The following is a 25,522-nucleotide window of genomic DNA, read 5'->3' as shown; positions in this document are numbered from 1 at the left end:
GGCTCAGTCCCACATCTTCTCACTGATTTGGCTAAATAATGAACTATAGTTGCCTCTTTTGATATAGCCACAGCAGTCTGTAAATGGACTGTTACCTTGAAGGCAACATTAAGATGTTAAAACATTTCAACTCCAATTGTGTGTATAAGGTAGTTGTTGTGAAATTGTTAGATTGTTAGATTACTGCACGGTCGGAACTAGAAGCACAAGCATTTCGCTACACTCGCATTAACATCTGCATGTGTATGTGACCAATAAAATTTGATTTGATTTGTCTGTGACATAATTTCCTGACATATTGTTTTACACTCTCTCTCGCTCCAGTTGTTCTCAGGAGACAGGTCAGTGTGTGTAGAGAGAACACATTTGACCAGGTGGAGTCAGGCTTCTACTTCATCGCCCTGGACCACTACACCAACGAGGAAGAGGACCTCAAGTTTGGACCAGTGAGTCACCAACCCATCTTATACCTAACACAACTCAGCACATAAAGTATGTATTGCTTCACCTTCCTCAATCTCCAGTGCCATACTTTTGTTAACCATTTTTTGACCAATGTCTATGGACTGTTCAAGGATTTTAAGTTGGGACTTGGACTCGAAATCTTATTCCATCTCCTGTATTGTTCTGCCCTCTCTATAGATGATGCTGATGACCCAGTGTAAAAACCTGGAGATGTTCACTGGTTCTGAGGGAGGTGACGTGGACACCAACAGTGTCTGGGGTACCTTCCAACGCTACCTCTGTCTGGACAACAGCCAGAGGGTGGTCAAGACATCTGCCGCATCTTTAGTGTGTCAGCTTTGCTGCACCTGGGAACTAAAGGTTACAGCACCACAGTCCCAACAGTATGCAGCACCTGGGAACTAAAGGTTACAGCACCACAGTCCCAACAGTATGCTGCACATGGGAACTAAAGGTTACAGCACCACAGTCCCAACAGTATGCTGCACCTGGGAACTAAAGGTTACAGCACCACAGTCCCAACAGTATGCAGCACCTGGGAACTAAAGGTTACAGCACCACAGTCCCAACAGTATGCAGCACCTGGGAACTAAAGGTTACAGCACCACAGTCCCAACAGTATGCTGCACCTGGGAACTAAAGGTTACAGCACCACAGTCCCAACAGTATGCTGCACCTGGGAACTAAAGGTTACAGCACCACAGTCCCAACAGTATGCAGCACCTGGGAACTAAATGTTACAGCACCACAGTCCCAACAGTATGCAGCACCTGGGAACTAAAGGTTACAGCACCACAGTCCCAACAGTATGCTGCACCTGGGAACTAAAGGTTACAGCACCACAGTCCCAACAGTATGCAGCACCTGGGAACTAAAGGTTACAGCACCACAGTCCCAACAGTATGCTGCACCTGGGAACTAAAGGTTACAGCACCACAGTCCCAACAGTATGCTGCACCTGGGAACTAAAGGTTACAGCACCACAGTCCCAACAGTATGCAGCACCTGGGAACTAAAGGTTACAGCACCACAGTCCCAACAGTATGCAGCACCTGGGAACTAAAGGTTACAGCACCACAGTCCCAACAGTATGCAGCACCTGGGAACTAAAGGTTACAGCACCACAGTCCCAACAGTATGCTGCACCTGGGAACTAAAGGTTACAGCACCACAGTCCCAACAGTATGCAGCACCTGGGAACTAAAGGTTACAGCACCACAGTCCCAACAGTATGCAGCACCTGGGAACTAAAGGTTACAGCACCACAGTCCCAACAGTATGCAGCACCTGGGAACTAAAGGTTACAGCACCACAGTCCCAACAGTATGCAGCACCTGGGAACTAAAGGTTACAGCACCACAGTCCCAACAGTATGCTGCACATGGGAACTAAAGGTTACAGCACCACAGTCCCAACAGTATGCAGCACCTGGGAACTAAAGGTTACAGCACCACAGTCCCAACAGTATGCAGCACCTGGGAACTAAAGGTTACAGCACCACAGTCCCAACAGTATGCTGCACATGGGAACTAAAGGTTACAGCACCACAGTCCCAACAGTATGCAGCACCTGGGAACTAAAGGTTACAGCACCACAGTCCCAACAGTATGCTGCACCTGGGAACTAAATGTTACAGCACCACACTCCCAAAGGTATGCTGCACCTGTTGAGACTCCCTATACTAAGGATCATCAACTAGATTGAACCTCGGGGCAGATCTTTTCTTGAGTGGATGGTCAGGGGGCCAGAACATAATTAAAAATAATTTGTAGACTGCAAATTGACCGCAAGAAGCCCAAAACGATATAATATTTGATTAAAACAATCACTTCAAACCTTGCTTACCTTTGTATACGATCACATACAGTGCCTTCGGACCCCTTGACTTTTTCCACATTTTGTTACGTTACAGCCTTATTCTAAAATGGATGAAATTGTTTTTTCCCCTCATCAATCTACACACAACAGTTTTTTAGAAATGTTAGCTAATTTATTTTAAAAAATTAAAAATTAAATATCACATTTACATACATATTCAGAGACTTTACTCAGTAAAGTGTTTGTTGAAGCACCTTTGGCAGCGATTACAGCCTTGAGTCTTCTTGGGTATGACGCTACAAGCTTGGCACACCTGTATTTGGGGAGTTTCTCCCATTCATCTCTGCAGATTGTCTCAAGCTCTGTCAGGTTGGATGGGGAGCGTTGCTGCACAGCTATTTTCAGGTCTCTCCAGAGATGTTCAATCGGGTTCAAGTCCAGGCTCTGGCTGGGCCACTCAAGTACATTCAGAGACTTGTCCCGAAGCCACTCCCGCGTTGTCTTGGCTGTGTGCTTAGGGTCATTGCCCTGTTTGAAGGTGAACTGGAGCAGGTTTTCATCAAGAATCTCTGTACTTTGCTTGGTTCATCTTTCCCTCGATCCTGACTAGTCTTCCAGTCCCTGCCGCTGAAAAACATCCCCACATCATGATGCTGCCACCACCATGCTTCACCGTAGGGATGGTGCCAGGTTTCCTCCAGACGTGTCGCTTGGCATTCAGGCCAAAGAGTTCAATCTAGGTTTCTTCAGACCAAAGAATCTTGTTTAGGTGGCTTTTGGCAGCCAGCTCTAGGAAGAGTCTTGGTGGTTCCAAACTTGTTCCATTTAAGAATGATGGAGGCCACGGTGTTCTTGGGGACCTTCAATGCTACAGAAATGTTTTGGTACCCTTCCCCAGATCTGTGCCTCGACACAATCCTGTCTTGGAGCTCTACGGACAATTCCTTCGACCTCATGGTTTTTGCTCTGACATGCACTGTCAACTGTGGGACCTTTATATAGACAGGTGTGTGCCTTTCCAAATCATGTCCAATCAATTTAATTTCTCACAGGAGGACTCAATCAAGTTGTAGAAAAATCTCAAGGATGATTAATGGAAACAGGATGCACCTGAGCTCAATTTGAGTCTCATAGCAAAGGGTCTGAATACTTATGTAAATAAGTTTTTAATAAAACATTTTAAATAGCTTTGTCATTATGGGTTATTGTGTGTAGATTGATGAGGATTTTATTTGATTTAATCCATTTGAGAAAAAGGCTGGAACGTAACAAAATGTAGAAAAAGTCAAGGGGTCTGAATACTTTCCGAAGGCACTGTATATCTCTTTACTATGTGTGGGAATAATTAGGGAACAAAATTTCCAAATTAAAATAACTTGGAGCTGATTTGCTGGTGTTTTTACATTGTGTCCAGCAATAAAAATATATATTTATTTTAACCAATTTTGTCCTGCTCAGAAAGCTAAAATCATTTGGCCCGCGGACCGCCAGTTGGGGAACCCTGTTGGGGAACCCTGCCCTATGTGGTTTGAATCCTGAATTACTAATTGTATTCAATAAAACTTTCAAAGCCAAATTCCAATACCAAATGTAAATCGTTTGACATTATGTACTTGATTGACAATGGTAGTTCTCAATTACTATAAAACAAATCTGTTTTGGTGGATGCATGGTGTTGTATTGTCCTCAGTTTTCTGTGTGTACTGATTCAGTTTTAAACGACCTTCATCAAGTCCATCTTGACCTCTTACATCACTGCAACGGATTGTACGGTCTGCTGAGAGGGTCATTGGCTGCCACCTGCCCTCCATCGAAGTCCTGCACGAATCCAGAGCAAGGAAGCGTAACAGGAAAGATAATCACTGACTCCTTCCACACCCCCCCTCTTCCAAAGACCCTCCTCTGGCAAACGGTTCAGGTCAATCACGACCAAAACCCCCCAGCCACCTGAACAGTTTCTTCCCCCGTGCCGTGGCCCTCACCAATCGGCCCACGATGATCCTCTCATCCATGGACTTTGTGCTATTCATCCACAGACTACACACCCTGCACTATCATCACAGAACTGCACATTGCTCTTTACACTCTCTGCACATCTCTTTGTATGCATCATTTATAATGTAGCTTATTGTGTTCATACTGTATGTGGACCTTTTGAGAAATTCTAGATATTTTTTTGTATATTCTGTTTATCGTCTGTATATTCTATTTATTCTGGCAGCACTATTTCAGAGTCAAATTCCTGTACATTCAAATGAATCTGGTGAATAAAGCTGATTCTGACACATTAACCTTTAGCTGGTTTATCATATGTCAGTTTACATTCTATTATTTGGGACTGGTTTAGGGTGGCAGGTAGCCTAGTGGTTAGAGTGTTGGGCCATTAATTGAAAGGTTGACAGGTTGAATCCCCAAGCTGACAAGGTGAAAATCTGTCGTTCTGTCCCTAAACAAGGCTGAACGACTGTTCCCAGACGGTCATTGTAAATAAGAATTTGTTCTTAACTGACTTGCCTAGTTAAATAAAGGTTAAAAAATAAATGTACTGGGTGAACTATAGCAAGTTCTCACCTTCATGTCTTCAAATAATTCAAAATGTGCTGTATGTGTGTCCTTGGGCTTCATACCCTAAATATTGGCTCCCACCTGCAATTTGTGCACTCGTTTTATGGTGTTTGTTAGAGCTGACTGTCTGCTATTCGTTTTACGGGGTGGGTGGGTTGGAAGGGGGGTAGAGCGCCACAAGTTTAAGACCATGCTTAGCCATTGTTCTCTCTCTTTACCGCTGGTCTTAACAAGAGATAGGTCAACGTTGAAACTGTTTTCCTTTGTTTATTTGGCGTGGGATACGGCAGTAGCCTGTGTTGAGTTTTGTTAATAAACCGGGAATCCGTAAACGCAATCCTCTGTCTGGACATTTGTTCATTTATGATCTAGCCAGGTCATTACAGTAATACGCTAGCTAACTTTAACTAGTAGAGTCCAGTCAACTCACGGTGTAGTATACTTATTATAATGTATTTTCCAATATATTTCGTAATTAAGCTGCTAGGCTTAATTGCCTAGCGAGCTAGACGGCTCTGCACAGTGAGTCGCAAAGCCAATCACAACCCTGGACTGTAATTTGTCAGTTCGTCCTTCACTCCAGTGAAGAGACCAATCTAAGGGTTCTAGACACGCACCCGCCTTTAAGCCTGCCCCCCCATCAACCAGATACCTAAACCCAAACATACCAAGACTTGAGAGAAAGCAATTTGACAAATTGAGAGCGAAAACTTGACAATAACAAGTGACTATTGCTGGTAGACAATTTAATACTTTTTTAATATTTTTTTTTATATGTTTGAATCAATTTTTTTATATTTTTTTTATACGTTTGAATCACGTTTTTTTTCTTACAGTTCCTATATGTACTGTTTAAATAAAGGTTAAATAAAAAAATACAAAATGTACTGTTTAAGACATTTTTCTTTTTGATCTGTTACAACGATGTTCTGCTCGCTCAAAGTCACACTTGCAAGCGTTCAAGTCCAATTTGTGCCCTTGACTGGCCTGTGCACTTCGCGGGACCCAGCCTCTGCTCGCTCGACCCTTTTCTTCTTCTCTCAACTCAGCGTTTGCTCGAGCAATGACGTTTCATCTTTCTAGTGCTCGTTCGACTTTTGAATCAGATTTGACACCATTACTGATCCGGGCTGATCAATGTTAAGAGATTTACACTTGACAACAGTACCCTCTGGTGCTTGATTAAAGCATTGCACAATACAGATTACCATTACCCGTGACAGCCAGCAAAGAGATCTTACATACAGTGCCTTGCGAAAGTATTCGGCCCCCTTGAACTTTTCGACCTTTTGCCACATTTCAGGCTTCAAACATAAAGATATAAAACTGTAATTTTTTGTGAAGAATCAACACCAATTGGGACACAATCATGAAGTGGAATGAAATTTATTGGATATTTCCCAAAAAAATCCAAATAAAAAACTGAAAAATTGGGCGTGCTAAATTATTCAGCCCCCTTAAGTTAAAACTTTGTAGCGCCACCTTTTGCTGCGATTACAGCTGTAAGTCGCTTGGGGTATGTCTCTATCAGTTTTGCACATCGAGAGACTGAAATTTTTGCCCATTCCTCCTTGCAAAACAGCTCGAGCTCAGTGAGGTTGGATGGAGAGCGTTTGTGAACAGCAGTTTTCAGTTCTTTCCACAGATTCTCGATTGGATTCAGGTCTGGACTTTGACTTGGCCATTCTAACACCTGGATATGTTTATTTGTGAACCATTCCATTGTAGATTTTGCTTTATGTTTTGGATCATTGTCTTGTTGGAAGACAAATCTCCATCCCAGTCTCAGGTCTTTTGCAGACTCCATCAGGTTTTCTTCCAGAATGGTCCTGTATTTGGCTTCATCCATCTTCCCATCAATTTTAACCATCTTCCCTGCCCCTGCTGAAGAAAAGCAGGCCCAAACCATGATGCTGCCACCACCATGTTTGACAGTGGGGATGGTGTGTTCAGGGTGATGAGCTGTGTTGCTTTTACGCCAAACACAACGTTTTGCATTGTTGCCAAAAAGTTCGATTTTGGTTTCATCTGACCAGAGCACCTTCTTCCACATGTTTGGTGTGTCTCCCAGGTGGCTAGTGGCAAACTTTAAACTACACTTTTTATGGATATCTTTAAGAAATGGCTTTCTTCTTGCCACTCTTCCATAAAGGCCAGATTTGTGCAGTATACAACTGATTGTTGTCCTATGGACAGAGTCTCCCACCTCAGCTGTAGATCTCTGCAGTTCATCCAGAGTGATCATGGGCCTCTTGGCTGCATCTCTGATCAGTCTTCTCCTTGTATGAGCTGAAAGTTTAGAGGGACGGCCGGGTCTTCGTAGATTTGCAGTGGTCTGATACTCCTTCCATTTCAATATTATCGCTTGTACAGTGCTCCTTGGGATGTTTAAAGCTTGGGAAATCTTTTTGTATCCAAATCCGGCTTTAAACTTCTCCACAACAGTATCTCGGACCTGCCTGGTGTGTTCCTTGTTCTTCATGATGCTCTCTGCGCTTTAAACGGACCTCTGAGACTATCACAGAGCAGGTGCATTTATACGGAGACTTGATTACACACAGGTGGATTCTATTTATCATCATTAGTCATTTAGGTCAACATTGGATCATTCAGAGATCCTCACTGAACTTCTGGAGAGAGTTTGCTGCACTGAAAGTAAAGGGGCTGAATAATTTTGCACGGCCAATTTTGCCGTTTTTTATTTGTTAAAAAAGTTTGAAATATCCAATAAATTTCGTTCCACTTCATAATTGTGTCCCACTTGTTGTTGATTCTTCACAAAAAATTACAGTTTTATATCTTTATGTTTGAAGCCTGAAATGTGGCAAAAGGTCGAAAAGTTCAAGGGGGCCGAATACTTTCGCAAGGCACTGTACTGCCACTAAATCAAACGTTATTTGTCACATGCGCCAAATACAACAGGTGTAGGTAGACCTTACAGTGAAATGCTTACGTACAAGCTATTTACAAAAATAAACTGAAGTAAAAAAATAAATACAAATACAATAAAAAAAATACATAAAAATGGATGTAAGAACTATGCTGAACTGCAATATAAAAGTGTTTGTCCCATGTTTCATGAGCTGAAATAAAAGATCCCAGAAATGTTTCATACACACAAATAGCTTATTTCTCTCAAATGTTGTGCACTAATGTGTTCACATCCTTGTTAGTAAGCATTTCTCCTCATACAGAATAATACACCTGTCAAAATTAGGGGAGGGAGGGAGGGAGGGAGGGAGGGAGATGGAGGCAGGGAGGGAGACGGAGGCAGGGAGGGAGACGGAGGCCGGTAGGGAGGGGAGGGAGATGGAGGCAGGCGGGGAGGGAGGCAGGGAGGCATGGAGACGGAGGCAGGGAGGGAGACGGAGGCAGGTAGGGAGGGAGGGAGGGAGATGGAGGCAGGCAGGGAGGGAGGCAGGGAGGAATGGAGACGGAGGCAGGTAGGGAGGGAGGGAGACGGAGGCAGGCGGGGAGGGAGGCAGGGAGGAATGGAGACGGAGGCAGGTAGGGAGGGAGGGAGACGGAGGCAGGGAGGGACACGGAGGCAGGTAGGGAGGGAGGGAGGGAGAGGGAAATTAGAAAGTACCTGTCAAACCATGTAGTCATGAGCAGATACCTTGCCTTCAGATCATTAAAGCTCATAAGGACTTATTGTGGATATGATGTTGAGATACCAGTGTTTTCTACAATTGTCCCCTGGTCCAAGACCAGATCTAGGGTCAACGGTTTTACATATAACGTTCTTCCATTATGCTACACATGGAAAACAAGCCAACAAGAAATACATTTATGTACAATTCAACAACCAACAAATCTTGTGAATAACAGTTTAATTATACCTTTAATTTACTTAGTCTAAACTAATAACAGATCCCGAAAGCTAACCTATGACCTTTAAGGCAAGGCTGCTGCAAACAAATCCAGTTTTATATTGTTTGTCTTCCTTTTATATTCAGTTTGTTCCACATCAGAGCATCTGAATCAGAGATCCATTCCTTTGTTGAAACCTGTACAGGGTGGAAGTCTTATAGTATCTGTTGAAAGATATTAATTTATCAGGTCTTACCAGAGATGTTTGTTGTGGAAATTCTTACACAGGGACACTCATAGTCAATCTTAATATTAATCATTGTTTATTGTCAGCGAGCTGGAGAAGTTCCAACCAAATCAATGCACATGTCAATCAGCTCTCCTGAGGCAGTCCCAGCAGTTGTCTTATATACAGCTATACACAGACACATTATATGTGCATGATTTAGCATAATTAATGAATCATTACCGTTTTGTTTCATTCATGTGAATGACAAATACTGGTTCTTAACATGTGACAGACCAATACCTCACGAGGCTTCTTCTCTCTAAGCTGAGACCTTGAAACTGAGATATCTTTCGTTCTCAAAACAAGGTCTGGGCGTACTGCCAAATTGCAGATACTGATAGTGAGGATTGGTTCAGTCGGTCACTTGCATGAACACAGAAATGAGTTAGAAGAAAAGCACAAGCATTACAATTCCCATTACATGTTCTAGAATGATGTTACAGGCTTGTCATAGCAGAGATGTTCTAGAATGATGTTACAGGCTTGTCATAACAGAGATGTTCTAGAATGATGTTACAGGCTTGTCATAGCAGAGATGTTCTAGAATGATGTTACAGGCTTGTCATAGCAGAGATGTTCTAGAATGATGTTACAGGCTTGTCATAGCAGAGATGTTCTAGAATGATGTTACAGGCTTGTCATAACAGAGATGTTCTAGAATGATGTTACAGGCTTGTCATAGCAGAAATGTTCTAGAATGATGTTACAGGCTTGTCATAGCAGAGATGTTCTAGAATGATGTTACAGGCTTGTCATAGCAGAGATGTTCTAGAATGATGTTACAGGCTTGTCATAGCAGAGATGTTCTAGAATGTTGTTACAGGCTTGTCCTAGCAGAGATGTTCTAGAATGATGTTACAGGCTTGTCATAGCAGAGATGTTCTAGAAAGTTGTTACAGGCTTGTCATAGCAGAGATGTTCTAGAATGTTGTTACAGGCTTGTCATAGCAGAGATGTTCTAGAATGTTGTTACAGGCTTGTCATAGCAGAGATGTTCTAGAATGTTGTTACAGGCTTGTCATAGCAGAGATGTTCTAGAATGTTGTTACACGCTTTGGGCATTACCCTTTAGCTCTGAAATACACTTTCTAATTGCATTGTCAGTAGAAGAAGTAAAGTTACCTGAAACTGCAGAGAAAGACAACATAGTTACATGTACTTTTTGGTCAGTACAGTCAGTTATATCATCATGACATAGTTTGTGTTATCATGATTGGCTCAGTTCTTCAGGTTCCACTTAGTCTGTATTCTCCTGCCCATTTTAGAGTCTGGATTCAGGCAGATAAGTTTTGATGGTATTTTCAACTTCACCCTGTTAAGGAAAAGTGGAAGCACTACTTTAATGACAGAAATGGCCAGGTGTTTACTTAGGCCTACATCATGGTAAAAATGGTACTTACACAATAATAACATATGAACTATTCAAAAGTAATACATCATAAGTTAATATGGTAATGAAATCTAGAAACAATGTACTTAGTGTAGTGGCATATACTGTATGTTGTATAATTACATATATTGGCATACATATTATAATGTCATATCACAGGCAACTTAAGTGGGATGTACACTACCGTTCAAAAGTTTGGGGTCACTTAGAAATGTCCTTGTCTTTGAAATAAAAGCTAATTTTTGTCCATTAAAATAACATAAAATTTATCAGAAATACAGTGTAGACATTGTTAATGTTGTAAATGACTATTGTAGCTGGAAACGGCAGATTTTGTATGGAAAATCTACATAGGCGTACAGAGACCCATTATCAGCAACCATCACTCCTGTGTTCCAATGGCACGTTGTGTTAGAAAGGACATTTCTAAGTGACGCCAAACTTTTGAACGGTAGTGTATGTGCATAAGATATGTAGAGTGTAAATGAAAAAACTCACACTATCTCCACGTGGTCACACATTGCACTCCTCTGATGAACGGTGGATTGGACTATGTTACTGGAATTCACACGGTCCCGTGTTTTCAGACAGAGGCAACGTTGTCTGCTGTGCATCAGGAACGCTGTGAGGAACAGGAGACAAAACGAATAGCACTTTATGACACATTTCATAAACAGTACTTTAGCATTTTGTGAATGTTATTGAGCAAACAGAAAACAGAAACACTGAAAATGGTCACTATTCACATCAAGGAAGCTAAAAGTATATATATATATGTTTCATTTATTTTATGAATACATACTGTATACAACTGCTATATTGTGTTATTAAAACAATTACATTATGATGTGAAATATTGTCGGCTATTAAAACACATCACAACATATTATAACAGCACTTCATATTAAACCATATAACATATCGCACTGGTCTTACCATCAGTTGAAATCTTCAGTGTGACCAAAACCACGACTAAAATCAATCCTTTCATTTTGACAAGCTGAAAAATAGAATCCTGAGGTCTGGAATACTACTGGTCACTGGAGCGTTGCTTTCTTACCAAGGACAAATGAACGCACGCAGTGTGTGAAGGCATTTTATAGCAGCTAGGAAAGGAAACCCCCCACCGCTGGGGAACCCTGGGTAACCCTCATCATTACAGTACATTGTTATGTTGTATCTGGGCATAGAGAGAGTGATGAGATAATGTAAGTAGAACAAACCCTTTCATGATGATCAAATATCAAATAGTGGGTGCTTATATATTTCCTGTTTCGTACATGTAAAAGTATGTGGCATGCGTGAAATATCCCAACATCCCCTGAGACAGCCTCGGAGAGTGGGGTCACGACCAGCGTCAGCCATTATCCACGTATCTATTGGCCTTGAGCAATTTATTTCATTTTGAAATGTGTTGTTGGGAATGGGATATACTTTTGGGGTCCCACTTGAAACTAATCACAACTTTTTAAGGCTTAACGAAGCCTTCATAAACCATTTATAAGGCCTACATAGATGCTTCAGAAATCATTCATAACCAAATAGCATGCATGGAGGTAAAAGGATTATCCCTTGTGGCAAAGCACCAGATGTAAGGACCTTATATCCTCCAGAGACCCAGCAATTCGTTGTTAGTCCGTATCTCTAAGGCCATACATCCCACTGTGCTTGGATACATCCCACTGTGCTAGGATACATCCCACTGTGCTAGGATACATCCCACTGTGCTTGGATACATCCCACTGTGCTTGGATACATCCCACTGTGCTAGGATACATCCCACTGTGCTAGGATACATCCCACTGTGCTAGGATACATCCCACTGTGCTAGGATACATCCCACTGTGCTTGGATACATCCCACTGTGCTTGGATACATCCCACTGTGCTTGGATACATCCCACTGTGCTAGGATACATCCCACTGTGCTAGGATACATCCCACTGTGCTTGGATACATCCCACTGTGCTTGGATACATCCCACTGTGCTAGGATACATCCCACTGTGCTAGGATACATCCCACTGTGCTAGGATACATCCCACTGTGCTAGGATACATCCCACTGTGCTAGGATACATCCCACTGTGCTAGGATACATCCCACTGTGCTAGGATACATCCCACTGTGCTAGGATACATCCCACTGTGCTAGGATACATCCCACTGTGCTAGGATACATCCCACTGTGCTAGGATACATCCCACTGTGCTAGGATACATCCCACTGTGCTAGGATACATCCCACTGTGCTAGGATACATCCCACTGTGCTAGGATACATCCCACTGTGCTAGGATACATCCCACTGTGCTTGGATACATCCCACTGTGCTAGGATACATCCCACTGTGCTAGGATACATCCCACTGTGCTAGGATACATCCCACTGTGCTTGGATACATCCCACTGTGCTAGGATACATCCCACTGTGCTAGGATACATCCCACTGTGCTAGGATACATCCCACTGTGCTAGGATACATCCCACTGTGCTAGGATACATCCCACTGTGCTTGGATACATCCCACTGTGCTAGGATACATCCCACTGTGCTAGGATACATCCCACTGTGCTAGGATACATCCCACTGTGCTAGGATACATCCCACTGTGCTAGGATACATCCCACTGTGCTAGGATACATCCCACTGTGCTAGGATACATCCCACTGTGCTAGGATACATCCCACTGTGCTAGGATACATCCCACTGTGCTAGGATACATCCCACTGTGCTAGGATACATCCCACTGTGCTAGGATACATCCCACTGTGCTAGGATACATCCCACTGTGCTAGGATACATCCCACTGTGCTAGGATACATCCCACTGTGCTAGGATACATCCCACTGTGCTAGGATACATCCCACTGTGCTTGGATACATCCCACTGTGCTAGGATACATCCCACTGTGCTAGGATACATCCCACTGTGCTAGGATACATCCCACTGTGCTAGGATACATCCCACTGTGCTAGGATACATCCCACTGTGCTAGGATACATCCCACTGTGCTAGGATACATCCCACTGTGCTAGGATACATCCCACTGTGCTAGGATACATCCCACTGTGCTAGGATACATCCCACTGTGCTAGGATACATCCCACTGTGCTAGGATACATCCCACTGTGCTAGGATACATCCCACTGTGCTAGGATACATCCCACTGTGCTAGGATACATCCCACTGTGCTAGGATACATCCCACTGTGCTAGGATACATCCCACTGTGCTAGGATACATCCCACTGTGCTAGGATACATCCCACTGTGCTAGGATACATCCCACTGTGCTAGGATACATCCCACTGTGCTAGGATACATCCCACTGTGCTAGGATACATCCCACTGTGCTTGGATACATCCCACTGTGCTTGGATACATCCCACTGTGCTTGGATACATCCCACTGTGCTAGGATACATCCCACTGTGCTAGGATACATCCCACTGTGCTAGGATACATCCCACTGTGCTTGGATACATCCCACTGTGCTAGGATACATCCCACTGTGCTAGGATACATCCCACTGTGCTAGGATACATCCCACTGTGCTAGGATACATCCCACTGTGCTAGGATACATCCCACTGTGCTAGGATACATCCCACTGTGCTTGGATACATCCCACTGTGCTAGGATACATCCCACTGTGCTAGGATACATCCCACTGTGCTAGGATACATCCCACTGTGCTAGGATACATCCCACTGTGCTTGGATACATCCCACTGTGCTAGGATACATCCCACTGTGCTAGGATACATCCCACTGTGCTAGGATACATCCCACTGTGCTAGGATACATCCCACTGTGCTAGGATACATCCCACTGTGCTAGGATACATCCCACTGTGCTAGGATACATCCCACTGTGCTAGGATACATCCCACTGTGCTTGGATACATCCCACTGTGCTAGGATACATCCCACTGTGCTAGGATACATCCCACTGTGCTAGGATACATCCCACTGTGCTAGGATACATCCCACTGTGCTAGGATACATCCCACTGTGCTAGGATACATCCCACTGTGCTAGGATACATCCCACTGTGCTAGGATACATCCCACTGTGCTAGGATACATCCCACTGTGCTAGGATACATCCCACTGTGCTAGGATACATCCCACTGTGCTTGGATACATCCCACTGTGCTAGGATACATCCCACTGTGCTAGGATACATCCCACTGTGCTAGGATACATCCCACTGTGCTAGGATACATCCCACTGTGCTAGGATACATCCCACTGTGCTTGGATACATCCCACTGTGCTAGGATACATCCCACTGTGCTAGGATACATCCCACTGTGCTAGGATACATCCCACTGTGCTAGGATACATCCCACTGTGCTAGGATACATCCCACTGTGCTAGGATACATCCCACTGTGCTAGGATACATCCCACTGTGCTAGGATACATCCCACTGTGCTAGGATACATCCCACTGTGCTAGGATACATCCCACTGTGCTAGGATACATCCCACTGTGCTAGGATACATCCCACTGTGCTAGGATACATCCCACTGTGCTAGGATACATCCCACTGTGCTTGGATACATCCCACTGTGCTAGGATACATCCCACTGTGCTTGGATACATCCCACTGTGCTAGAATACATCCCACTGTGCTAGGATACATCCCACTGTGCTAGGATACATCCCACTGTGCTAGGATACATCCCACTGTGCTAGGATACATCCCACTGTGCTAGGATACATCCCACTGTGCTAGGATACATCCCACTGTGCTAGGATACATCCCACTGTGCTAGGATACATCCCACTGTGCTAGGATACATCCCACTGTGCTAGGATACATCCCACTGTGCTAGGATACATCCCACTGTGCTAGGATACATCCCACTGTGCTTGGATACATCCCACTGTGCTAGGATACATCCCACTGTGCTAGGATACATCCCACTGTGCTAGAATACATCCCACTGTGCTAGGATACATCCCACTGTGCTAGGATACATCCCACTGTGCTAGGATACATCCCACTGTGCTAGGATACATCCCACTGTGCTAGGATACATCCCACTGTGCTAGGATACATCCCACTGTGCTTGGATACATCCCACTGTGCTAGAATACATCCCACTGTGCTAGGATACATCCCACTGTGCTAGGATACATCCCACTGTGCTAGGATACATCCCACTGTGCTAGGATACATCCCACTGTGCTAGGATACATCCCACTGTGCTAGGATACATCCCACTGTGCTAGGTGCTGTTGTACCTTTGAGAGGACATTCTAAAGTGTTTAATGATATAACATGTGTGGGGCTGTCACCATGATCCCTTTTCTCTTTCTGGTTCTTCCATCGTAATTACCATCACAATTACATTTTATCTAACACCACCTTTATTAAATGAACAGAGAATTTATAAAAATCTTTACAAAACTCTTACTTTTCTTTCTCTTCAGGGTTTATGTCACATAACAAAGGGTGTGTAATTGTGTAATTATAATTTTGTGAGTGCGATATTCAAATTGTTTCTAATAGGTAAATATTCCGAATGATCCGTTTAAATTATTATAAGCGTAGTGTACAGTGCCTTCGGAAAGTATTCAGACCCCTTGACTTTTCCACATTTTGTTAGGTTACAGCCTTATTCTAAAATTAATTAATTTGTTTTTTTCCCTCATCAATCTACACACAATACCCCAACTAAACAAAAACAGTTTTTTTTACCGGAAATATCACATTTACATTAGTATTCAGAACCTTTACTCATACATTACATTTGACATTTTAGCAGACGCTCTTATCCAGAGCAACTTACAGTAGTGAATGCATACATTTCATACTTATTTTTTCTTTCCGTACTGGTCCCACGTGGGAATCGAACCCACAACCCTGGCGTTGCATACACCATGCTCTACCAACTGAGCCACACACAAAGTACTCAGTACTTTGTTGAATGACCTTTGGCATCGATTACAGCCTTTAGTCTTCTTGGGTATGATGCTACAAGCTTGGCACACCAGTATTTGGGGAGTTTCTCCCATTCTTCTCTGCTGATCCTCTCAAGCTCTGTCAGGTTGGATGAGGAGAGTCGCTGCACAGCTATTTTCAGGTCTCTCCAGAGATATTCGACTGTGTTCAAGTCCGGGCTCTTGCTGGGCCACTAAAGGACATTCAGATACTTGTCCCGAAGCCAGTCCTGTGTTGTCTTGGCTGTGTGCTTAGGGTCGTTTTCCTGTTGGAATGTGAACCTTCGCCCCCAGTCTGAGGTCCGGAGCGCTCTGGAGGAGGTTTTCATCAAGGATCTCTCTGTACTTCACTCCGTTCAGCTTTCCCTCGATCCTGACTAGTCTCCCAGTCCCTGCCGCTGAAAAACATCCACATAGCATGATGCTGCCACCACCATGCTTCACCGTAGGGATGGTGCCAGGTTTCCTCCAGACGTGACGCTTGGCATTCAGGCCAAAGAGCTCAATCTTGGTTTTATCAGACCAGAGAATCTTATTTCTTATGGTCTGAGAGTCTTTAGGTGCTGTTTGGAAAACTCCAATCAGGCTGTCATGTGCCTTTTACTGAGAAGTGGCTTCCGTCTGGCAACTCTATCATAATGGCCTGATTGGTAGAATGCTGCAGAGATGGTTGTCCTTCTGGAATATTCTCCCATCTCCACAGAGGAACTCTGCAGCTCTGTCAGAGTGACCATCAGTTTCTTGGTCACCTCCCTGACCAAGTACCTTCTCCCTCGATTACTCAGTTTGGCCAGGTGGCCAGCTCTAGGAAGAGTCTTGGTGGTTCCAAACTTTTTCAATTTAAGAATGATGAAGGCCACTGTGTTCTTAGGGAGCTTCAATGCTGCAGACATGTTTTGTACCCTTCCCCAGATCTGTGCCTCGACACAATCCTGTATTGGAGCTCTACGGACAATTCCTTCACCCTCATGGCTTGGTTTTTGCTCTGACGTGCACTGTCATCTGTGGGACCTTATATACAGTTGAAGTCGGAAGTTTACATACACCTTAGCCAAATATACTGCTCAAAAAAATAAAGGGAACGCTTAAACAACACAATGTAACTCCAAGTCAATCACACTTCTGTGAAATCAAACTGTCCACTTAGGAAGCAACACTGATTGATAATAAATTTCACATGCTATTGTGCAAATGTAATAGACAACAGGTGGAAATTATAGGCAATAAGCAAGACACCCCCAATAAAGGAGTGGTTGTACAGGTGGTGACCACAGACCACTTCTCAGTTCCTATGCTTCCTGGCTGATGTTTTGGTCACTTTTGAATGCTGGCGGTGCTTTCACTCTAGTGGTAGCATGAGACGGAGTCTACAACCCACACAAGTGGCTCAGGTAGTGCAGCTCATCCAGGATGGCACATCAATGCGAGCTGTGGCAAGAAGGTTTGCTGTGTCTGTCAGCGTCCAGAGCATGGAGGCGCTACCAGGAGACAGGCCAGTACATCAGGAGATGTGGAGGAGGCCGTAGGAGGGCAACAAACCAGCAGCAGGACCGCTACCTCCGCCTTTGTGCAAGGAGGAGCAGGAGGAGCACTGCCAGAGCCCTGCAAAATGACCTCCAGCAGGCCACAAATGTGCATGTGTCTGCTCAAACTGTCAGAAACAGACTCCATGAGGGTGGTATGAGGGCCCGACGTCCACAGGTGGGGGTTGTGCTTACAGCCCAACAGCGTGCAGGACATTTGGCATTTGCCAGAGAACACCAAGATTGGCAAATTCGCCACTGGCGCCCTGTGCTCTTCACAGATGAAAGCAGGTTTACACTGAGCATGTGACAGACGTGACAGAGTCTGGAGACGCCGTGGAGAACGTTCTGCTGCCTGCAACATCCTCCAGCATGACCGGTTTGGCGGTGGGTCAGTCATGGTGTGGGTGGCATTTCTTTGGGGGGCCGCACAGCCATCCATGTGCTCGCCAGAGGTAGCCTGACTGCCATTAGGTACCGAGATGAGATCCTCAGACCCCTTGTGAGACCATATGCTGGTGCAGTTGGCCCTGGGTTCCTCCTAATGCAAGACAATGCTAGACCTCATGTGGCTGGAATGTGTCAGCAGTTCCTACAAGAGGAAGGCATTGATGCTATGGACTGGCCCGCCCGTTCCCCAGACCTGAATCCAATTGAGCACATCTGGGACATCATGTCTCACTCCATCCACCAACGCCACGTTGCACCACAGACTGTCCAGGAGTTGGCGGATGCTTTAGTCCAGGTCTGGGAGGAGATCCCTCAGGAGATCATCCGCCACCTCATCAGGAGCATGCCCAGGCGTTGTAGGGAGGTCATACAGGCACGTGGAGGCCACACACACTACTGAGCCTCATTTTGACTTGTTTTAAGGACATTACATCAAAGTTGGATCAGCCTGTAGTGTGGTTTTCCACTTTAATTTTGAGTGTGACTCCAAATCCAGACCTCCATGGGTTGATAAATTGGATTTCCATTTATTCTTTTTGTGTAATTTTGTTGTCAGCACATTCAACTATGTAAAGAAAAAAGTATTTAATAAGATTATTTATTTCATTCAGATCTAGGATGTGTTTTTTAAGTGTTCCCTTTATTTTTTTGAGCAGTGTACATTTCAACTCAGTTTTTCACAATTCCTGACATTTAATCCTAGTAAAAATTAGGATCCCTACTTTATTTTAAGAATGTGAAATGTCAGAATAATAGTTGAGAATGATTTATTTCAGCTTTTATTTATTTCATCACATTCCCAGTGGGTCAGAAGTTCACATTCACTCAATTAGTATTTGGTAGCATTGCCTTCAAATTGTTTAACTTGGGTCAAACGTTTCGGGTAGCCTTCCACAAGCTTCCCATAATAAGTTGGGTGAATTTTGACCCATTCCTTCTGACAGAGCTGGTGTAACTGAGTTAGGTTTGTAGGCCTTGCTTGCTCGCACACGCTTTTTCAGTTCTGCACACAAATGTTCTATTGGATTGAGGTAAGGGCTTTGTGATGGCCACTCCAATACCTTGCCTTTGTTCCACAACTTTGGAAGTATGCTTGGGGTCATTGTCCATTTGGAAGATCCATTTGAAACCAAGTTTTAACTTCCTGACTGATGTCTTGAGATGTTGCTTCAATATATCCACATAATTTTCCTGCCTCATGATGCCATCTATTTTGTGAAGTGCACCAGTCCCTCCTGCAGCAAAGCACCCCCACAACATGATGCTGCCACCCCCGTGCTTCACGGTTGGGATGGTGTTCTTCGGCTTGCAAGCCTCCCCCTTTTTCCTCCAAACATAACAATGGTCATTATGGCCAAACAGTTCTGTTTTTGTTTCATCAGACCAGAGGACATTTCTCCAAAAAGTACAGTCTTTGTCCCCATGTGCAGTTGCAAACCGTAGTCTGGCTTTTTTATGGCAGTTTTAGAACGGTGGCTTCTTCCTTGCTGAGTGGCCTTTAAGATTATGTCGATATAGGACTCGTTTTACTGTGGATATAGATACTTTTGTACCTGTTTCCTCCAGCATCTTCACAAGGTCCTTTGCTGTTGTTCTGGGATTGATTTGCACATTTCGCACCAAAGTACGATCATCTTTAGGAGACAGAACGTGTCTCCTTCCTAAGCGGTATGACAGCTGCGTGGTCCCATGGTGTTTATACTTGGGTACTATTGTTTGTACAGATGAACGTGGTACCTTCAAGCATTTGGAAATTGCTCCCAAGTATGAACCAGACTTGTTGAGGTCTACAATTTTTTTCTGAGGTCTTGGTTGTTTTCTTTTCATTTTCCATGATGTCAAGCAAAGAGCCACTGAGTTTGAAGGTAGGCCTTGATATACATCAACAGGTACACCTCCAATTGACTCAAATTATGTCAATTAGCCTATCAGAAGCTTCTAAAGCCAAGACATTCTTTTGTGGAATTTTCAAAGCTGTTTATAGGCACAGTCAACTTAGTGTATGTAAACTTCTGACCCACTGGAATTGTGATACAGTGAATTATAAGTGAAATAATCTGTCTGTAAACAATTGTTGGACAATTTACTTGTGTCATGCTCAAAGTAGATGTCCTACCTGACTTGCCAAAACTATAGTTTGTTAACAAGAAATTTGTGGAGTGGTTGAAAAACGAGTTTTAATCACTCCAACATAAGTGTATGTAAACTTCCGACTTCAACTGTAGATAGGTGTGTGCCTTTCCAAATCATGTCTAATCAATTGAATTTACCACAGGTGGACACGAATCAAGTTGTAGAAACATCTCAAGGATGATCAATGGAAACAGGATGCACCTGAGCTCAATTTCAAGTCTAATAGCAAAGGGTCTGAATACTTTTGTAAATAAGGTATTTAACTTTTTTATGTTTTTATAAATATGCAAACATATCTAAAAACCTGTTTTTCGCTTTGTCATTATGTGATATTGTGTGTAGATTGATGAGGATTTTTTTTTTAAAAGTAATACATTTTAGAATAAGGCTGTAACGTAACAAAATATGCAAAAAGGTCAAGGGGTCTGAATACTTTCCAAAGGCACTGTAATTTATTCCCATTTATAGGAAACACCAGGATGAATTTCTTGGCACAGCGGAGTTCATCGGATGAGTCAGTTCCCCTGGAATGTTTAGAACAATAATTTCCCCCTTCAGTGTATGACGTTATATTGTACAATAGGCCTACAGTGTGCATCTTCCATTTCCAAATCTAATAATGAAATGTTTGTATTCAAGACAAAGTCATTTCTATTGTTCTCAGTTTCTCAGTGTCAGCAGTGTAAGTGTCCCTTTTTGTAGTAGGCTATTAAAGATTCTGATCATGTCTCCGTACATGTAAAATGTCAAATAGTTGCATGAAAAGTGTTTATAAAAAAATCCTGTATCCTCCTAAAGACTGTTCCTCTGGAACTGAGTTCCCCAAACATGAACCTCATGCGCTGCCTATAATGTATTTCATTCTGTTGGTTTAGACTCGGACAGTCAGCCTGTTTTTCTGAGTGATATAAATTGTTGTAACTTGTGTAGTTGCGCTACTTACTTGACAATAGGCCACTAACGGTTCAGAGGAAATGTGTGGTTATTCTTGGTCACATTTATGTTGTGTGTTAAAATTTTCACTGAATTGTGTCGGGATATTTTTTGTTGTAAAATGTTGGCCCAGTCACTTTTACACAGGCCCAGCAATACGGCAATTTCTGCATATGCCACTGATGGACATCAGAATGCGATATGTTTTTTTACCTACTGTCCCCATCTACTGCTATGCTACATGTTTCATATTTATTATCAACCGAGTCCTAACGGACATTGCACAAACAATACAAAGAAAATACACATATTTCTTTAAATATATACAGTACCAGTCAAAAGTTTGGACACACATACTCATTCAAGGGTTTTTCTTAATTTTTACTACTTTCTACATAGTAGAATAATAGTGAAGACATCAGAACTATGAAATAACACATATGGTATCATGTGGTAAGCAAAAAAGTGTTCAACAAATCAAAATATATTTTATATTTGAGATTCTTTAAAGTAGCCACCCTTTGCACACTCTTGGCATTCTCTCAACCAGCTTCACCTGGAATACTTTTCCAACAGTCTTGAAGGAGTTCCCACATATGCTGAGCACTTGTTGGCTGCTTTGCCTCCACTCTGCAGTCCAACTCATCCCAAACCATCTAAATTGGGTTGAGGTCAGATGATTGTGGAGGACAGGTCATCTGATCTGGGTCTTCCTTTCCTGTGGCGGTCCTCATGAGAGCCAGTTTCATCATAGCGCTTGATGGTTTTTGCGACTGCACTTGAAGAAACTTTAAAAGTTCTTGAAATTTTCTGGATTGACTGACCTTCATGTCTTAAAGTAATAATGGACTGTCATTTCTCTTTGCTTATTTGAGCTGTTCTTGCCATAATATGGACTTGGTCTTTTACCAAACAGGCCTATCTTCTGTATACCACCTCTACCTTGTCACAGCACCACTGATTGGCTCAAATGCATTAAGAAATTCCATAAATTAACTTTTAACAAAGCACACATGTTAATTGAAATGCATTCCAGGTGACTACCTCATGAAGCTGGTTGAGAGAATGTCAGGAGTTTGGAAAGCTGTCATCAAGGCAAAGGGTGGCTACTTTGAAGAATCTAGAAAATAGTCAAATGTAGAAAATAATAAAAATAAAGAAAAACCCTTGAATGAGTAGGTGTGTCCAAACTTTTGAATGGTAATGTATATTTGTAGTATGTTTTTTTTTTCACCCCAAACACATGTGGTGTAAAAACAAACAAAAAAAATAATAATAAACAATTAAAAAATGCTGGATCTCAGGCGGCTGTCATGCTTTATGTAATATGATATTGTTGTAATTTTTTGTGAATCATCTGTTTATAAAGATTTGATGCATGTTACATAAAGTTATATTTGTTACTAAGACTGATCATGATTTCCAAATGTGTTTAATGTATTCCTCCTATTCTCAAGAAGACATCCCACTCTACATTTTGCATCAATATTGACTCATTATACTGTGGTGACATTTGGTTGCTAGTTGAACAGAGGAAAAATAGAACACATTCACAGTTTATAACACAATTTCTTTATTAATTTGATAGAAAACGTAAACAATACAGAAAAAAAAAAGTATTTACACAAATGTCCGTTTCCATTTCCCATGGCCAATTTTGACAACCAAAAGAATATATGTCAAAATGAGAAGTGTCGAAAGCGTTCAACAGGGATGCTGGCCTATGTTGACTCCAATGCTTCCCACAGTTGTGTCGAGTGGGCTGAATGTCCTTTGGGTGATGGACCATACTTGATACGGGAAACTGTTGAGCGTGAAAAAGACAGCATCATTGCAGTTCTTGACACAAACCGGTGCGCCTGGCACCTACTACCATACCCCATTCAAAGGCCCTTAAATCTTTTGTCTTTCCATTCACCCTTTGACACCCTGTTCACAATCCATGTCTCAATTGTCTAGAGCAGTGGTTCTTAACCTTGTTGGAGGTACTGACCCCCACCAGTTTCATATGCGCATTCACCGAACCCTTCTTAATTGGAAAAATTAAATTCAAAACATAGGTATATATTTTACTGGTGCACAAAATGAACCGTGCATCAACATCAGTGTTCAAAGAACAAAACCATTAAAACATGATTTTCACACAAAAACATAAATGAATATTTACTGCAAATCAGTGTGACTTCTGCTGTTGCCTTTCTCGAAAAGGATTGCTCGCAAAGATATGTTGTAACAAACGGTATGAAAATCTCCAGAGCTTTCTTAGCAATAACAGGGTACGTTACCATTTGTTGACACCAAAACGTTGAGAGCGTTGTTGTTCTGAAGAGTTGCTGTTGAACCTGGCTCTGCTGAATTTCAATGATTTCATCGAGGTATTCATCATTGACATCTGTTGTCTCAACACTAAACGTGAACGGCTGTCTCACCCATGCTGGATATGACTCTCTTGTAGGGAAGTATCCGTCGAGAGACTTTGCAAGCTCATCTAAGTGCGTGGCAATTGCTTGCTTCAGTTCCGCGGGTACAGAAATGTCTCCGATTCCAGATACATCTTCGATCTTACTTACACAGTCGTCCAGCAGGGGAAAGTTTGCGAAGTTATATCGAAATCACACGACGTACCATCACGACAGTCACAATTCGACTACTGAGCGCGCCAAATTCCCTGCAGCACAGATAGGCCAAGCATTGTTGAGTGTTCACCTGCAGCCAATGATGGCCAAGCGGGGCGTGTCATCACGAATCATATGAGTCGGGTGTGTGTCTTGACCTCCGCCGAACCCCTGAGACTGACTCACCGAACCCCTGGGGTTCGATCGAACCCAGGTTAAGAACCACTGGTCTAGAGGCTTAAAAATTCTTCTTTAACCTGTCTCCTTCCCTTTATCTACGCTGATTGAAGTGGATTTAAAAAGTGACATCAATAAGGGATCATAACTTTCACATGGATTCACCGGGTCAGTCTATGTCATGGAAAGAGCAGGTGTCCTTAATGTTTTGTACCCTCTGTACAGTTAGTTCGGAAAGTATTCAGACACCTTGACATTTTCCACATTTTTCCACATAAAATTGATTAAATTCCTTTTTTTCCCTCATCAATCTACACACAATACCCCATAATGACAAAGCGAAGACAGGTTTTAAGATTTTTTTTTGCAAATGTATTCATAATATCACATTTACATCAGTATTCAGACCCAATCAAACATCTCTGGAGAGACCTGAAAATAGCTGTGCATCGACGCTCCCCATCCAACCTGACAGAGCTTGAGAGGATCTGCAGAGAAGAATGAGAGAAACTCCACAAATACAGGATTGCCATGCTTGTAGGGTCATACCCAAGAAGACTTAAGGCCGTAATCGCTGCCAAAGTTGCTTCAACAAAGTACTGAGTAAAGTCTGAATACTTACTACCGTTCAAAAGTTTGGGGTCACTTAGAAATGTCCTTGTTTGTGAAAGAAAAGTAAAAAAAATTGTCCATTAAAATAACATCAAATTGATCAGAAATACAGTGTAGACATTGTTAATGTTGTAAATGACTATTGTAGCTGGAAACGACAGATTTTTTATATGGAATATCTACATCGGCGTACAGAGGCCCATTATCAGCAACCATCACTCCTGTGTTCCATCGGCACATTGTGTTAGCTAATCCAAGTTTATCATTTTAAAAGGCTAATTGATCATTAGAAAACCCTTTTGCAATTATGTTAGCACAGATGAAAACTATTGTTCTCATTAAAGAAGCAGTAAAACTGGCCTTATTTAGACGAGTTGAGTATGTGGAGCATCAGCATTTGTGGGTTCGATTACAGGGTCAAAATGTCCAGAAACAAATAACTTTCTTCTGAAACTCATCAGTCTATTCTTGTTTTGAAAAATGAAGGTTATTCCATGTGAGAAATTGCCAAGAAACTGAAGATCTCGTACTACTCCCTTCAAGAACAGCGCAAACTGGCTCTAACCAGAATAGAAAGAGGAGTTAGAGGCCCCGGTGCACAACTGAGCAAGAGAACAAGTACATTAGAGTGTCTAGTGGAATATCTACGACATCATCGTCCGGTGTAGGCCGTCATTGTAAATAATAATTTGTTCTTAACTGACTTGCCTAGTTAAATAAAAGGTTAAAAAATTTAAAAATAAACGTGTAAAACTAACAATAACTCAATAAGCTATGCCTTCTTGGAATGCTATAAA

The 25,522-nt window shown here is 42.7% G+C and overlaps 1 long non-coding RNA gene across 2 annotated transcripts; it reads right to left on the bottom strand.

Moving 5' to 3' along the window:
• Nucleotides 1–8,967: 8,967 nt before the first annotated feature.
• Nucleotides 8,968–23,983, bottom strand: LOC106585875 (uncharacterized). 2 transcript variants are annotated; one of them, XR_006761820.1, is made up of 3 exons: nt 23,607–23,983; nt 10,839–10,962; nt 8,968–10,262 (listed from the first exon to the last, which is right to left on the bottom strand). It is a non-coding gene; the product is annotated as an uncharacterized lncRNA (long non-coding RNA). The 2 variants fall into 2 exon arrangements; XR_001324089.2 differs by lacking the exon at nt 23,607–23,983 and adding an exon at nt 11,277–11,429.
• Nucleotides 23,984–25,522: the final 1,539 nt, after the last annotated feature.

The sequence above is a fragment of the Salmo salar genome, chromosome ssa24, assembly GCF_905237065.1.
Source record: "Salmo salar chromosome ssa24, Ssal_v3.1, whole genome shotgun sequence".
Taxonomy (NCBI): Eukaryota; Metazoa; Chordata; class Actinopteri; order Salmoniformes; family Salmonidae; genus Salmo; species Salmo salar.
The sequence above is the reverse complement of the archived record's forward strand: the minus strand, read 5'-3'. Positions and strand labels throughout refer to the sequence as shown.